At 48.7% G+C, this 16,172-nt stretch overlaps 1 protein-coding gene across 1 annotated transcript in view; it reads left to right on the forward strand.

The window, feature by feature from the left end:
* The first annotated feature begins 480 nt into the window (after window positions 1-480).
* Window positions 481-16,172, forward strand: part of SCML4 (Scm polycomb group protein like 4) — a 70,100-nt gene continuing 54,408 nt past the window's right edge. Inside the window, exon 1 of the mRNA XM_063331106.1 lies at window positions 481-587. The gene's annotated coding sequence lies outside the window, so the exon portion shown is untranslated. The remainder of the gene's footprint in view (window positions 588-16,172) is intronic.

The following is a 16,172-nucleotide window of genomic DNA, read 5'->3' on the forward strand; positions in this document are numbered from 1 at the left end:
CGGTTTCCATGGCAACAGAGGAGGGGTAGTGAAACCAGAAATGTTGCAAACACCCCTCCTGCTCATCGCAGCCTGATGCACGGTATTGCGAAAGATACTGCTATTGGGGGGGGATGCAGGGAGAGGAGGGGGAAGAGTCCAAACGCCTTTACCTTTCCGCTTGTGGAGTTTCTGAAATAAAAAGAAACAGCAATTATTATTTTTTTTTCGTTTTTTCAGTGTAGCTGCGAAGAGAAAGGAAACCCGACGCGCAGGCCTCGTTTTTCTGCGCGTAAAATGTGTGTGTTCTTTAAAAGGCAGTGGTTGGCTGCTTTTCCGGACATGATGTGGTTGAAGCTGTCATCGTAATGGAAATTCATTGCTGTAGCTATGGTAAATCGAGTTTTCTGCCTGTGCTGAATGCATTAGTCTAATGAGATGTTTGCAGCTGGAGAGCCGAGCTGCTGGAGACTTGCACTGTGCTAAGAGACAGGGAGAAGATGGCTTTTGCCGGGGTCTGTGTGACTGTGCTGAAAGTCCTCTGCCCTTTGGGTCCCAGTGCCCAGGCTCTCTAAAGGCACTGCTCAGTGTTTTAACCTAAGCAATAGGTAAGGGCAAAGCATGCTTCTTCTTCTCTGCCTGATGTGTGTCGTTGAGCCTTGTTGGAGCAGTTTCTCGTGCGGCTTGTCTGTCTGTGGTAACTTTGCAGCTCCTCACTTGGAGACCCTCTTTGCCAAAGCACACCTTTACGTAGCCCCGGGAGCGGGTTTTGGGAGGAGAGGGGCAGCAGAGCAGTGGGTGCCGCCGGCTCGTGGTGGGAGTGTGTATATGTGTGTGTGTGTTTATGTGTGTGTGCGTGCACTAGTTGGTGAAGACTTCTGACTACACAGCACTCTGCATGCAGAGCAGCTTCGGGCTTTTCCAAACCTGAATCCAAGCAGGTTTTTGTGGGGTATTTTTCTTTTCTTTTTTTTTTCTTTTTTTTTCTTTTTTTTTTTTTTTCTGCCAGGTAAACGTCTCTTCCATTTTAAAAGCAACTTATTTTGCAATATACATAGCGGGCAGTATTTCTACCACAGATTTGGGGGGTTTAGTATAGTTCACAGAGCAATGAGCTTAATTATAACCTCCTCATATCTTCCAACCAGATGGTAAGTCGAATTTTTATCCTTAACTGAAAATGGAAAGGAGTGAGACTGTCTGTATGCCAGGTTTTCCCTTCGAGACTAAAAGGCACCTAGCTCGTGAGAGTCGCCGAGGAGCCTACTTTAGCAGAGTTGGACCTGTGTGTCCTTTCAGGTGTTTTAAAGGTAACTTTGCAGGAGGACAGGGCACGGGGGGTGAAATGCGTGCGTGCCCCCGGCTAGCCCTGACGGTCCCTCCTAAACCCCCCCAAGCCGCCGCTGCCGCCCCAGCTGGCCGCTCGCTGACGGAGGGTGAAGCCCGGCGTGGTTCAGCGAGTAACTCAGCCTTTGAGAGCCGGGCGCCGTTTGCCCTTCCATTGCCGGTGAAAGGCTGCGAGCGTTGGTTTCTCTGCCTGGGGTTCATCCAGCGGCAGCGGTCTGGAGGAAAGAAGTTGGTTTTTTTGGCTTTGGTGCATGCGAGGCTGGTGGCAGGAGTATAAAGTTAGCCTGGTGAGCTGCAGAAGGAAAGTTGTTCTGATTCTCTGCTTGGAGGGGGATTGCTGTTTAACCCTGGGTTTATTTCAAGAGGCTTCCGAAGACACTTTGCTCAAGGATAGACCAAGGGCTTTTCAAGTTGATTAAAAGCACAATGGGCAGTGTAAAGCATGTAAAGGAGGGGTTAAGTAGCAAATACTCGGAAAGCAGGGGGGTGTTGTTATCTGTGAGAGCAGGGCTGGAGTCTAAAAAGTGTCTTTGTGCTACAGGAGTACTGACAGCATCCTCCGCCACACTGTGCTGCCAGACCTCGGTCCAGCTAAGCACACCGGGGTCACTCAGCTGGTGGTGTAAATCAGCATAACTTCCTTGGCTCCAGCCTCATCTGACACCAGCTGAGGGTATGGTTTGGAGATTTGCAAGTTCAGGTTTTGAGATTATATTTAGATGAGGTGTCTCCCAATGCTTTCCGTCTGCAGGTGACTTTTTATTTTAATTTACATGTCACACTGATTCTCCCAGGAAGGCAGAGCCCCTCTGCCCCATCATAAAAGTTATTTAACCAATGCACGTGTCCTTCACAGTAGAAGGGCTGGCAAGGGCATGAGCTTTTTAATGATGGAGCGTGGAAAGGGGACCAGAAAAAAAATCTACCAACAGTAAAAGTACATGTGCTGAATTAGATCAGAAACTCTGCTGAAGGTATACCTTGATGAATGCTTTGTTGATGTAGCCCAGTAACTCTGATATTTCTGTTACTTTTTTCTTGGATATGTTTAATGAGTAATTTCCTACGTTTTGTGAAAAAGAGTGGGCAAAAAAAGGAAATTTTCTTTCTTGGGCAATCAGTGCCTTGCCCTGAGGTTTCTCACCTGCTGGGAACATCATAGGTACAGGTGCTCGATGGTGGCTACAATAGCTAGAAAGAAGAAATTGCAGTAGGATGCCTCCCCCTCAGCGTGCCAAAAAAATTTGGCGGTTTTGATACATATTAAAAAAACCCCAAAGTTTAAAAGAGAGACACCATAAAGCGCCCAGTCCTGGCATGTGGGTGACACCCTGCCCTTCAGGAGGCTGAGATGTGACCTTACACAGACGTCTCCCCAACGCCTTCCCTCCTTTGAATTTAAGGTCACCTAAATAAAAGGCAAAAAGCAAGAGAGGGCAGAGGCTGTAGGGTGAAGTGAGGAAGCGGGGTGTGGGCCGGTTGGCTGTTCACAGCCTGGGAACAGGAGACAGGCAATCCCTGCCCGCTGGGCTCCTGCCTGCTCCTTCACCCAGCCCCGCGGGGATGAAGCAGACGAGCGAGGGGCTTGCTGCTGGGACACGGGCTGCCCTCGGTGGGGACATGTCCATCCTCCTCATCCCTCATCTCAGTCAGAACCTGCTGACACCCTCACAGGCTTCCCTGTGCCCAGCTCTGGGGGGAACCGACCCAAACCCTGCAGTAGAAAAGGGGGTGGTTTAACCAATTCCCCAGCACCACCACTTCTCGCTGGGCTCTGACCAGAGGTACCCAGGGGCTCCTTTCCTGCTGCAGACCGAACTCACATCACTAAGGCTAGCCCATATTCCTAGCATTGGTTTGAAAACATCTTGGGGTACTTTAAACTAGAGACTGAGGCACGCTCTCCCCCTGCAAACGGCCTGGCAAATAAATACAAGGCATAAAAGCATAGCTCGGGTAAGGAAGACCTTCAGGAAATAGCTGGTGCGAGTAAGACAGCAATGATTTCTATTAAAAATGGAATGAAGCAAAATGTTTATATTTGATAACACTGAAGTCAGCAAAGCCCTGTTACGTTCAGGAGATCTTAGTTCACTTTCATAAAGTATACTCAATGGCATCACAGTGTTTTTTAAAGGGAAAACATAACGATGAGGAAAAAACATCCCATTTCCCTAAAATCCTGCCCTACTTCTCTCCCTACGGCTTTAAAATGGTGCAAAGGAGGAGTCAGCTTTATTTACATAAAACACTCCCAGCTGAGTTCTCCAGCTGACCATTAAGAGCAGCTACAGTATTTAACAGGTGATAGTCACCACTGGGCTCCCCGCAGTGAGAATGAACAATAATTGCTTTACTTATAACAAAGAAAAATATTCCAGCCTCACCTGAAAGGGAAAAATGAATTATGTATATTAATTCTGTCATAACAAGTTGCATCATGAGGAATTGGTTTGCTGTGCAAAGGAAGCAAAATTTTCACTTTATTTTGCCGTATATTAAAAAAAAAACAAACCCCTCATTCAAATTCGTGCATCAGGGGATTACACGCTGCTCTGCCAAACAGAATCATGATATATGGGTGCATTAAAGGTCCTGGCTAAATTTGCTATCGACTAATAAAATGGAAAATAATTTATAATCTAAGGTAGCATCTTTGCACCAAGTTTTCCTATTGACAAGAATGAAGGAATTGCCAAAAGAAAGGGTGATGTGCAGTGAAGGTGGGGTTAAAATTTACTAATTAAAGATCTAAACTTCTGATATTCTTTTTCTTTAATAAAGCCTTACGAAGATGATGAAACTGTAAGTCGTTCATTAAGGTTGACTGCTCCCTTTAGGAACTAGTGTAAATTTGGCCCGAATAAAGAATTGCCCAGAGAGAGTCTGGATATGTAATTATGTTCCGCTGAAGGATGAATAATTTCTCTTGAACCGAACAGTTTGCTGTTGCCCTGCAGTTTATCCTGACCCCATCTTTAAAGGTGATTCTCATCGTACGGGAGAAATGCTGCTATAAATGCCAGCCTTTTGCTTCTCCACCTGTTTGACTTTGTTGCTCTGTTCAGTTTGGGTGTGCGATTCAAAGGACAGGGTTCCCTTTCCGTTCCTGGTCAGCAGTGGGGCCAGGAATACGCCCCTGTTTTCCTGCTCCTTTTACCTGCCACATGTGCGGACACCAGCACGCTCAGCGTTCAAAATGTCAGACCGTCACAAGCTTTCGCAGGGACCAGCTGTTGCTCTTGTGGCTTCGAATACTTATATATTTGAGGGCTCCCAGGAGCATTCCCTGGCATTTTCTTGATTTACGGCAGGTGTGACTGAAATTGAGCTCGGGGCTGTGCCCTAAATTGCTCTCAGTGCTTCGGTCGCCGTACTGCTGGCAGAGGGTCTGCTCCTGCCTGCATTGTGGGGCTCATGGGCCCTGGGTGCTCTGCTGCAGCTGGGGGGCAGAAGGGAAGGGGGCTGCAACTTGGTGCAGGGCAGGGGAAAGCCTGAGGTCTAGATTTGGCACTTCAGGGTATGCTCTAGCGGCAGAGATTGTAGGAGTTTGGGTTTTTTTTTTTCTGTGTGTATGGTTGGACTCGATGATCTCAAAGGTCCTTTCCAACTATGAAGATTCTATGATTCAATCATTCTATCATTCTATGATTCCTCCATTAAACCTTCCATCCACATTCTGGCCACCCCGCTGCACTCCTTGGTCCCACCTTGGTGCAGGGTGCCAGGGAGCAGCCACAGTTCAGCTGCTGGGGCTCTGCTGGCACCTGTGCAAGCCTTGTTTTCCCAGGGAGAGCTGGAAAGGATTAATCCCGCAGCATGTGCAGCTATAGGTGATTCCTGATCTCAAGCAGCACAAGAAATCTGTAAAAAATCAGCTATATTACTCTTTGACGTGCTCCTTGGATATAAGTGTCCACGTGTCTTTTGCTGAGGGACCGGACTGTCTGTTGTGTAAATACCTTTTACACAACTGTCTGTTGTGTAAATAGCTTTTCCTGATGCTTGCCTCTCTCTCACCACGCTTCCGCTTGTGGTTCAACGATGTGAAGGAGGTAGCACAAAACATGGCGTGTTTCACTTGGTGGGAGGCGCAGGGAAGGTATGAGATGCTTTCTTCTTTCACTCCATCTTCCTGCAGGTGTCATGCACCTGAGGTTTCAATATAGAAGCTAATTGTGAGCGCTTGTCCTTCAAAACTGATTAAGATTTAATGGCAGGTGAGGACATGCTATCCCCACACCCCAAGCCTTGCAGGGCGGACTCCCGAGATCCAGTTTCCCCGCAGCCGACAGGGCTAACTGAGCGTTGCAATGAGCATTTCCTACAAAGAAAGTCCTCCCAAAAGAGCTCCCTGGAGGAAGATGCCACCCTGAGATGTCCCCAGGCTGAGCAGGCTGGCTTGCAGGCAGCTGCCTGTGCAAGGGGCTCTTGGTGGCCATGTGCATTAGCCCCCTCTTGCTAGCAGGAGGAAGTTGCCACGTCCCCATAAGGCAGGAGAAGGCCTTGGTGACCTGAAAGCCTCTAAGCAGCATTGGCCCCAAGTGATTTCTTCCTGCTTGCCTTCCGGAGAGGACACCACAGACAGGTAAGTTTTTAAGACCTCCTGTGACACCGGCAGATTTATTGAGAATTATGGCTGTTGTCATCCCGAGAGACTCCAGCAAATGTTCAGGCACTCTATAAACTCAGGGTCGGAGGGAATGTGTCACTCAAACACTGCAGGTCTATCAAGAGGAAAGGTGGGAGCGAGGGACCACCACTGGTCCTGTTTGCTGGGTGTCCCGTTGCCACCTCCTGTCCCCTTGCCACAAAAAGTCTCTCAGGTGCCCTCCTGCTCCCTGAGTGCCTCCCGCTGCTCCCTGGCCCCACAGCGTGGCCCAGATTTGGGGCAGAGCAGGCACACCTGGGCTGTGAGGCCAGGACTGCACCCTGCAAGGGGCGATGGAGGCTCTCCCGGGAGGCAGCCAAGGGGCACAGCCACATTGGGACGGAAGCAAGCAGGTTTGGGGTGGGGGCTCCCTTTTATAGAGTTGGTGCGTAAAATGATCTGATTTCCAAAGTATACATCGTAGGTTTGCAGCCATCTACACCTGCGGGCACTGTGGGGAGAGGGATGTTTCTCAGGGGAGAGAGCGAAGATTCGGGAGCGGGATGCAAACCTGGCCAGGGACAGCACTCAGGCAGAAGAGATTTTGCAAGGAGAGGTACTCACTGAACAGGGGAAAGGGGAGCTCTGGGGGTCTTAACTGAGGACAAACCCAAAGGGCAACATTAGAAGAGGGGATTCCCCATTAAGGACAGAGGTTGTGTGGTATTTTTTGTCTCTGCTATTATTTTTGCTTGGTGCTGAGCTGCTGCCGCAACTGGCCATCCTGGTCTGTCCTGCCAGGCAAGCAGGGTGGTGGTGCTGGGCGCTCCATCTCAGCTCCCGCCTGGCTCTGCAGGGAGATGCCTGCACGCCCTCAAGCTCGGGCAGACGCGCCAGCCCAGAGCCAACACGGGGATGCTGGAAAGACCTCAGGGGTTTGTTGGTGACTCCTATGGAAAAGCCCCGCAGCATTCAATAGGGATGCAGCCCAGCAGAGTGCTGTGGAGTCTAACAGTAGATAAGGCCTCTTAAAATATGTATCTGCGTATTTCCACGAGCATAGGAACCATCCTATTGAACTGTGCGATACAGAGAGACAATTTTTCCTTGCTTTCCATCTGAAAGAATAAACAAGTGAATCAGTGCTACCAGGAAGAAAAGTCTTGCGGAGGACATGTCTTGAGGAGGGCACATCCATTTGGCTTGGCATCTTAAAAATCTTACACAGGGAACTGAAGAAGGACTTCAGTAATACCACATCTGATACATTTTTAAGATCTGTTTCCCATAGAAGATGTTTTTCCTCTGCCTCAGAAAAGTGCAGACCCGGAGAGGGCTCTCGTTTTGCAAGTGCCCCGTGCAGTTTCTCAAGAGGGCATCCGTGAGAAGAAATGGTGCAAAAGGTCTCCCTCCCCTTTCCTGTGCCAGGTGCTGTTGAAGGGAGGGCTCACATTTTGGTGCCAGAGAAAGAGGGAGTCACAGCAGGCAGCCCATCTTTTCAAGACGAGCACAGCGGGGACGGTGCAGGGCCCTGCTCTGTCCCCAGGGGACCGGAGGGACCCCAGTGCCACCAACAGGGAACAGCAATGCAACAAATAGAGCTTCAGTGCGAATGTGTAGTAAAAGCACACATGCAGAGTAAAAATAAATAAACAAGAAGATGTCTTCAAGAAACTGGTTTTGATCAATATTTATGTGTATGTGGAAACTCAGTACCTTTTCCCCTGTTGCCTTAAAAAAATGTTTATAGCATTTATCTCCCGATTTCATCTGGCAGCCTCCATCTATTTTCCTATAAACGGTGAATGAGAGATGTGCCTAGTAACTGTCTCTTATGGCTCAGTAAATACTTGAATTTATTTGCATATTAAATCGGCCACATTTATATTGCGCTCACTAAATGCAGCAACACGAAATAGTACAGAGAGGAGGCTAGTCGGCCATTAATGTGCCGAGGATTTATGTGAATGACTCCCTTTAACATTAATGGAAGTTATCTACACAAATCGCTTTCCGATGGGGGAATAGACCATAATGTATGTAAATACGTATTACTCACTGCCATTTAGTCGTTCAAAAGGATGCCTAGCAATCTAAACCACCTCTCTGGTGCTGATACTCAATCAGTTTTCCTTAAAATGCAGGAAGGGAGGGTGCTGCTCATGTAGGGTGTTGTGTCACATCCGAGCTGGCACGTACTTGGAGGTGGCTGCAGTCCCTTAGGCTTTGGTGGCCACAAGAGAGAAAAGTTTTGCAGGGTTGAGTCCTTGCTGAGACAGCGTCCTGTGTGGGAGTGGGGGCAGTTGGTGGGATGCAAGAGCTGGGAGAAGACGATTTCCCTGTCCCTCGTAAGGTCCTGGCGCAGCTGGATAAGGCATTCCCTGTTTCCCACCCGATGGCCCTGCTGCGTGCCCAGGAGGGGTGGCAGTGACCTTTCTGGTTTCATTTGGCTTGTCTCTCTTGCCATTTACTCTCTTGCCTGGGAGGCCACGTTTGTGCAGGTCAGTGAGCAGCATGGCTGGGCACCACCCGTGCATGTGGTGTATTACGTCTGCCTTCCCCCAAAAAAAGGAAGTCCCCCCTGCAACACTTTGCTGCCGGCTGCCTGGAGCCCCCGGGGACTGGCCCTGCCTTGCTGCTGAGGCTGCAGACATGGATAAGGTGTGCTCTGGGGAGCAACCATCTTTGCCCTCCTTCTGCATGCCTATTTTTTGCCTCTCCCATCTGGGTGACAGGCAGTGGTGGGTGCAAGTCCTGCTGCACCAGCTCAGCTCAAAACTCTTTGCTCTACCAGGGCAGGAGGGATCTATGGTGAAGGCTGGAGCAGGGTATACCCTCAGCCTGTCCTGGGGCAAAAGCCCTTTTATTACCAGCCTGCAGCTCCCCAGGGTGGCTGAGCTGAGGAAAGCAACTATTTGCTTCATTTATTTGCAATTGTGTGCCCAATTTTGGGCTGGGCACCAGGGCTTCTCAACGGCTTCCCAGCAACGCCGAGGTGAAGCGTGGTGGCTTTGACCCAGTTTCACGATGAATGTTAGAGGGAACCTACAGCACTGAAACTGAAAATCCACAAGTCCCGGTGAGGTGGAGCCGTGCTGTTCCTCAGAGGTGTATTTTAATCCAAACTTGCTGTTTTTACAGCTCCCTGTGTCCAGTTCGTTTTCTGGGCACCTCTGCTCTGTTTGCATGGATGCATGGATTGTGCTGAGGCCAGGATGAGAATCCACACTCTTGGCTTGCCAGCGAGGGGTGGGACTGGGACTAGGACTGGGACTGGGACTGGGACTGGGACTGGGTGGCCAAACCTCAGCTGTGGTTGCCGTTCCCTTGGCCATCTCGGCTGCAGGAGAGCAGTGCGGTGAAAAAGATGCTCTCAGCTTCCTGGCCATGCTGTCCTCCTTGCTGGCCCTCCCCTTGCTCAGCCGCAAAGCTCTGTGCAGAGCTGGGTGTCTTCTCCTTCCTATCAGCCAGAGGAGCCAGAAGCCAGGCAAGTGAACAACAAAAACCTCATGGTAAGAGGACAAGTTCCAGGGGTATCTTGACCCTCGCGTGGGTGCATGTGGCACTGCTGCCCGGCTCCTCAGGAGGCACCTCACAGCTCCAACAGTCCAGGGATATTTATCACTTGCTGCTCTTCCCTTGGCTGAGCTTATTGGACACACGTTCATGTGTTTTGTTCCTCATGGAATTGCTGTAGTTGTATCAGGCCACTGAAGTTAAGCCTGTGCAAATATCCTTCCCTCTCAGAACACGGGCTTTTTGGGTGATGCTAAATAAAAAAAACCAGAAAACGTAGCTCTTTTGTTCTTTACAGCTGTCTAGGTGAAGGTAAATTTGCTCTGAAACCAAAAATTAAGAAATTAGGCTAATGGGACCGGTCACAAAATTACTATTTCATCCTGCTTCCCAGTCAGACGCAACTATCACTCCAAATCCCCCTCTGATGCTGGAGACGGGCTCATTACCCAGCATTACATTAGGCAGCCCCACATCCTTGCCAGCCTGGCAGGGTACCCAGCACCCCTCACCCTGGACTCAGGGCTGGGCAGCACAATTGTCCCTCATCCCAGAGCCAGGCAGGAAAACCTACACCAGCAAAAATGAAGTTTTGCTGCAGCGAGGCGCTGTGGCACTGGGAGGTTTGCTCTGTGCCGCTCTGTCAAGTAGGTAGTCACGTCTCGCCCCATCCCTGTGTAGCCACAGGTTTGTGCCTTGGCTACACGGGCACTCAGGAGCTTGTGCTTGTCAGGGCACCCTGCAGCAGACACGAAGACCTGCTGGTGGCCCGTGCCTGTCCTCTGCGATGATTGGTTTTGAGCTGTGTGGCATATGGGAAGACTCCCGGGAGAAACTTCCAACTCCAGAGAAGTTTTTATTAACAAGAATATTAGAGATGGTAAAATTCCTGCAATCTCAGGTGTTTCAGAACTTATATTAAATTTACCTGCCATGGTTACTACCTATGATTTCTAATTAAATGGGGTTATTAAACTGGGAGACAATATTGCAAAAATGATGATTGATCTTTTATCCTTACCAATTACTTTTGCACACTTAGCAGTGGCAGTCTCTGCTGACAACAGGGACCGACAATGAGCCAGCTAAGAAACTCAATTACTTGTCATTGCTGAAAAGAATCATAGAATCATGGAATTGTTAGGGTTGGAAGGGACCTTAAAGATCACCCAGTTCCAACCCCCCTCCCATGGGCAGGGACATCTCCCATAGATCAGGTTGCTCAGAGCCCCATCCAGCCTGGCCTTGAACACTTCCAGGGATGGGGCTTCCACCACCTCTCTGGTGCCTGTTCCAGTGCCTCACGACCCTCATGGTGAAGAACTTCTTCCTAACATCCAGTCTGAATCGTCCCATCTCTAGTTTTAATCCATTCCCTCTAGTCCTACCATTACCTGACATCCTAAAAAGTCCCTCACCAGAAAGATCTGCTCAGGTGAGCTTACCGTTAACCTTGTGGCAGGGCTTTTGTCTCTCTGTCAGCTTAGATCTCATGGAGCAAGAAAGTCCGTCCAGGGAAGGGCTGAGGCAGGTATTTATTTACCCAGGTAGGCAGGAGGCTGCCCCATGCTGAGGAGAAAACGAAGGGTGGTCGGGGTGTGCGGTCTGGTGGGAGGCAAGCAGGAACATCCCCCCCTGCAAAACAGGGAGAGCAGGACTGATTGAGGCTTCTGGTGGGTGATTTATTCTAATTAATTTGGAAGCTGGGGAGTTCTCCCAAACTCATTAACATCTAGCTCTGCAGATATAGAGGTCTCACGCATAGGGACATACAGGGTGGATGATGGAGCCCATTGTCTGGGTGAAAGCTTCAGAGCAGGCAAGGAGCCAGGAGGAGAAAGACATGAGGCTCCAGCCCCTCTTGAATGCCCTCAGGGATTCAGGGCACGGCTCGGTAAACACAGATGGCAGTGAGCCCCCTGGGAGGCTGTGCCAAGGGGAATGGTCCTCAGGGCCAAAGAAGGGGAGAGTTTGCCACAGCAGGCAAAAATTGCCATGTGTGCCCACCTGCGTGCTTTAGAACATCACACGAGCTGGTTTTCCCAAACATCATGTGATTTTATACAAATACGTGACATATAGGTCCAATGGCGAACAGGGCTGTACTTGCCCCTGAGTTATTTCTGCCATTAGTGCCAGCATGGGGGTATGTCTATAACTGCGGGAGCACTCGTGTCTGGCACTTTAACAGCTGAGGCAAAGTGCAGAGGAACTGGAACTGGGAATGTTGGTCTTGCCATGTGCTCAGCCTGTGTCCTAGGCTGCCACTGCAGCCTTAATTACTGTTTGATTAAAAAGTGTTGCTAGTCAGAAATATTTTAATAAGTGTTGTTAGTAAATCTGGGAGACAGTGCACGACTTCTATGATTTTCTTTTTTTTTTGGCAACGGAGAAATAAATGGCAACAGAATAAATAAATAAAGTCAGCCTCTGAAAAGGTCACATTTGCCAACAGTCACCGTCAATGTGCTGGCTTCTTATGCTAATTTTGGGACAGTGAAAAGCTTGACACCATGGTCCTGCTGCCTGGTGACTGCTAGAGAGGGTGGCTCAGGCTGGTCAACGTAGGGGTGGTAAAGCACAGGAGAGAAGCGTGCCCTGGGAAGGCCAGGAGAGCGTGCTCCATAAGGGAATGCAAAATTAGAGGAAAGCCGAAGGAAAATGAAATAAATAAAGTCTGAAATCCCTCCAGGTATTCAGGAGGCTCCATTCATCATGCGCTGTGGGTGGCACCGTACCACAGCCCCTTGCAGGCTCCTTGCAAGCATGGAAGGTCTCTCTGAATGAAGTGTGTTAAAATCATGTGTTCTCAAAGGTGATAAAGGAGCTAAGAAAGCTTGAGGGGGAAAACCAGGATAAATTCCAAGTGGAGAAAATATCTTCGGACAAAGAATTTGGGGCATAATTACAACATTGTTGATGTTGGATCCCATGTGAATTACAATGCAAGAGAGTAAATCTGACTTTGGGCTTTAAGGTGCAGGAGGACGAGTTTGCAGTGGGGCACTTTGCCTGTTCTACTGTGGGTATCTGAAGCAATTTCACAGAGGTTTCATGAAGAGATACATACTAATTGTCTCAAATGCCATACTGCCCCAAAAAGCTTATAACGTGTCCTTGAGTGATGTCGTCACACATCTAAACTAAAAATTAAACTAAAAATAGGATGACTTAAAATCATAGAATCATAGAATTCTCTAGGCTGGAAGGGACCTTTCAGATCATCTAGTCCAACCATCAACCTAAGTGACAAAACCCATCACTAAGCCGTATCTCTAAGCTCTATGTCTACCCGTCTTTTAAATACCTCCAAGGATGATGATTCCACCACTCCCCTGGGCAGCCTGTTCCAAATGCTTAATAACCCTTTCTGTGTAAAATTTTTTTCCTGATATCCAATCTAAACCTCCCCTGGCGCAACTTGAGGCCATTTCCTCTTGTCCTATCACCTGTTACTTGGGAGAAGTAGAAGACTTACCTCCGTCCAATGTCCCTGTCCCCTACGCAGGGACAGGCAGAGTGAACTGTGACCTGCAGATATTTTATCTGTCTCATAATCACTTCTGTTTTCTCACTGGCAGAATAGAAGTATTAAAAGCCAGAATGTTTTATTGAACAATTTTGAAATGATTCTGCAGGGAAGAGGTGTGTCCGGGCCCTGGAGGTGCATATGAAGGCTTCTGGGTTGGGGAGGTTTGTGGGATGGGGGAGCAGAGCAGAGCAGCCTCCTCACCAGCGCTCTTGCTGCACTCGGCAGGTGATGGAGGTCTCCCTTCCTGGGGGAAAGCGGGAGCTACCGGTTGGGACTGCGCATTGCTTCTCTAGTGATTCACGTACTAGAACAGTCACAGAATCATAGAATCACAGAATCTTCATGGTTGGAAAGGACCCTTAAGATCATCGAGTCCAACCAAACAACCTACAATCTCTGTCACTAGAGCATGCCCTGAAGTGCCACATCTAGACGTTTCTTAAACACCTCTAGGGATGGTGACTCAACCACCTCCCTGGGCAGGCCGTTCCAGTGTCTGACCACTTTCAGTAAAGTAATTCTTCCTAATATCTGATCTAAACCTCCCCTGCCGCAACTTCAGACCATTTCCTCTGGTCCTGTCATTATTCACCTGGGAGAAGAGGCCAACACCCACCTCTCTACAACCTCCTTTCAGGTAGTTGTAGAGTCCAGAGTTGTAGAGTCCTCAGACACTGAGTGGCTCCTGGAGCCCTCACTGCCACCGAGCGTGGAAACTCCGTGCTAAATCAGAATATGAGGCAGTGGGTGGCTGCTGTCAGGCTCAGGATGCTGTGTGCCTCGGTCTGTGCGTGGAGACACTTCTTCCTTGGCAGCCCCAGGTATTTCCATAGAGCTGTGATGAGCTGTCTTTGCTACTCGAATTGTTGTCCCAATTAGTTAGAAGAAATGTAGCCAGGAATGGAAGACATTGCCATTCTGTGCTAGAAATCTTTTGCCACTTTTGTGATACAGACATAGAAAATATGAAAATGATGGCATCTCGAGAACCAGGAAAAACTCAATGCATTGTGGGGAAAAAAATCACCGTGTGCAGGGGTGAGTACACAACGTGAGCTCTTCCCTGGTCCCACAGAGAGCTGTTTTGGAGGCTTAAGCTGGACTGCAAGAACATACACGCCTTCTGCTAGTGCTTTGTGTTGCTCTCACCAAATAGAGACGGAATTACAAGGGGGCCAAACTTTGTGATTAGTTTCCATAGCATGCCTGAAAGCTTTCCATTAGTTGGCCTCAGAGCTGGTTTGGAAGGGTGCCTTCTACTGACCAGCACCTGCAAGTACAAACCAACTGAAAGTTCATTCAATGGGACCTTTCATCTGGGGTGTTTTTTAAAGAACAGCGAAAGCAGAGATTAAATCAGTACAATTTTGCAAAACCGATTGCCCAAGGTATGCAGACGATGACACTCAAGCCAGCTGGAGTGGTTTTGTTCTGAGTATGGAGTTTCTAGGTGATGAAAACGGGGTTGTTGCCAAACATAATGTAAAAATCATCTAGAAAACAGGAAACGGTGGTTCGTTGGAAGGGGAAATGGATCAAAATAGCTTTGAAATTTGAAGGTTATATGTTTATTTAGAAAATGAATTACAGATATAACGAAACAGGGGCAAACTTTACTCTTGGGTGCTGAATGCTTTAGTAACCAGCCCCAGTTAGCAAAGCTTTGCTCCCCTGTCACAGTGAGTCACACCTTGCTAATTTGCCACATGGTGTTCCCACGGTTCAGTTTTAGGTCTGGGATCTGCTGTGGTTTTCCCAGCATGTTTTTATTCCAGATGTGTCCGCTCTGCATTTTGAGAGCCACCTGCAGCCTCCCCCAAAGACAGACCCGGTGTGCAGGCAGGCAGCAAGCCTGCGAGCCGCCAGAGCTCGCCTTCCAGGTGCGCTGGGCGAAATCACCGCTGACGGCCCCACGAACCTCCTCCAGCTTGCCCAGTGGTCACTCAGGCACCAGAGCTTTTCTTCTGGAGTGGGAAGTGATGGCAGCGGGATGACTGTCAACTTCCTAAGCACTCCTGGGCAACACAGCATACTCTAGCAAGTGATGCACGTGCTTTTCTTGTTCCCGAACTTAATGATTAAATGAATACCCTTTTATTTATGCTGTCCAAATACAATGTTAAAACGTGGTTGACTCTAAGCATATCTTCCGTGCGTGGAAGTAAAAGCTTTGAGCATCTTCAGAAACTGTGGTCCCTGAAGTCTCTATAGACAGAAACATAAGAGCTACTCCAGTTTATGCTAGAAAAGGATGAATGTTTTATAAATATTATTTCTCAAAATGTAATATAAAAGTGCAGCAGGTCCCTAGGGAATAAAGATAACTTTATGTGAGAAATATGTGAAATTCCTGCCCTCTGTCTAAGAAAAGATATTTCCCTATTGACTTTTGTAATATCACTTCTTCTGATTTAGGGGGTTAATTTATTTCCTGGGACAGATATCTGTGGTAGGCTTACCAGCTGGTATGCACGATCCAGCCAAGTGTGTTGGTGTTGGAGAGAAATCATCCCAGAGTCAGTGGCTGGATATTACTGGGGACAGAAAGGGAGGCAGAGCATGGGGCGACGTGGGAGCCGGGGGACCGGACACGGCTCCCGAGCTGCCTGGGGGTCCCCAGCACGCTGCTGGGATAGCATTTGTGTGGGACAGGAGAAGCAGTGGACTGTTTCTTTAGTGCTCAGACTGCCCGGAGAGTACATTTTAATGGGAAAGGGGTTTGTCCCACCTTTTTTTCCAAAATGGGCACATTAGCCCTGGTGATTTCATGCAGTAGACCTAATTTGGCAAGGAAGGAAGCACAGATGTTTTAATCCATACTGTGGGCTGAAGAAAGGTAAGGAATGATAGGGGTTGTACCCAGGACAGGGGCTGCCTCTGTGTTAAAAACGTATTTACTTGGCAAAGTAATTGAGGATAATAGTATGTAATGAAACGCCTAGAGTGGCACAGGAGGCAATAAATGCCAGAAAAAAACACCCAGACCACCTCAAGCTGCTCATCATGACAATTTTCTCTTTTCCACTATAAAGTTCGCTCGTATTTCTTATTAAACAGCTGGAGGTCCACTGGATCTGGGGAAGACAGGGAGTTTTTCAACTTGACTCTAGCTTCTGTACTGCTGACTCTTTCTGCTAATTCCAGGTGGTTTCAGGGATCAGCCCAGGTTGTGCAGCCCAGGTTGGCCCCGGCGCGGCAGGCACTGGG

The sequence above is a fragment of the Chroicocephalus ridibundus genome, chromosome 3 (genome assembly GCF_963924245.1).
Source record: "Chroicocephalus ridibundus chromosome 3, bChrRid1.1, whole genome shotgun sequence".
NCBI classification, from domain to species: Eukaryota; Metazoa; Chordata; class Aves; order Charadriiformes; family Laridae; genus Chroicocephalus; species Chroicocephalus ridibundus.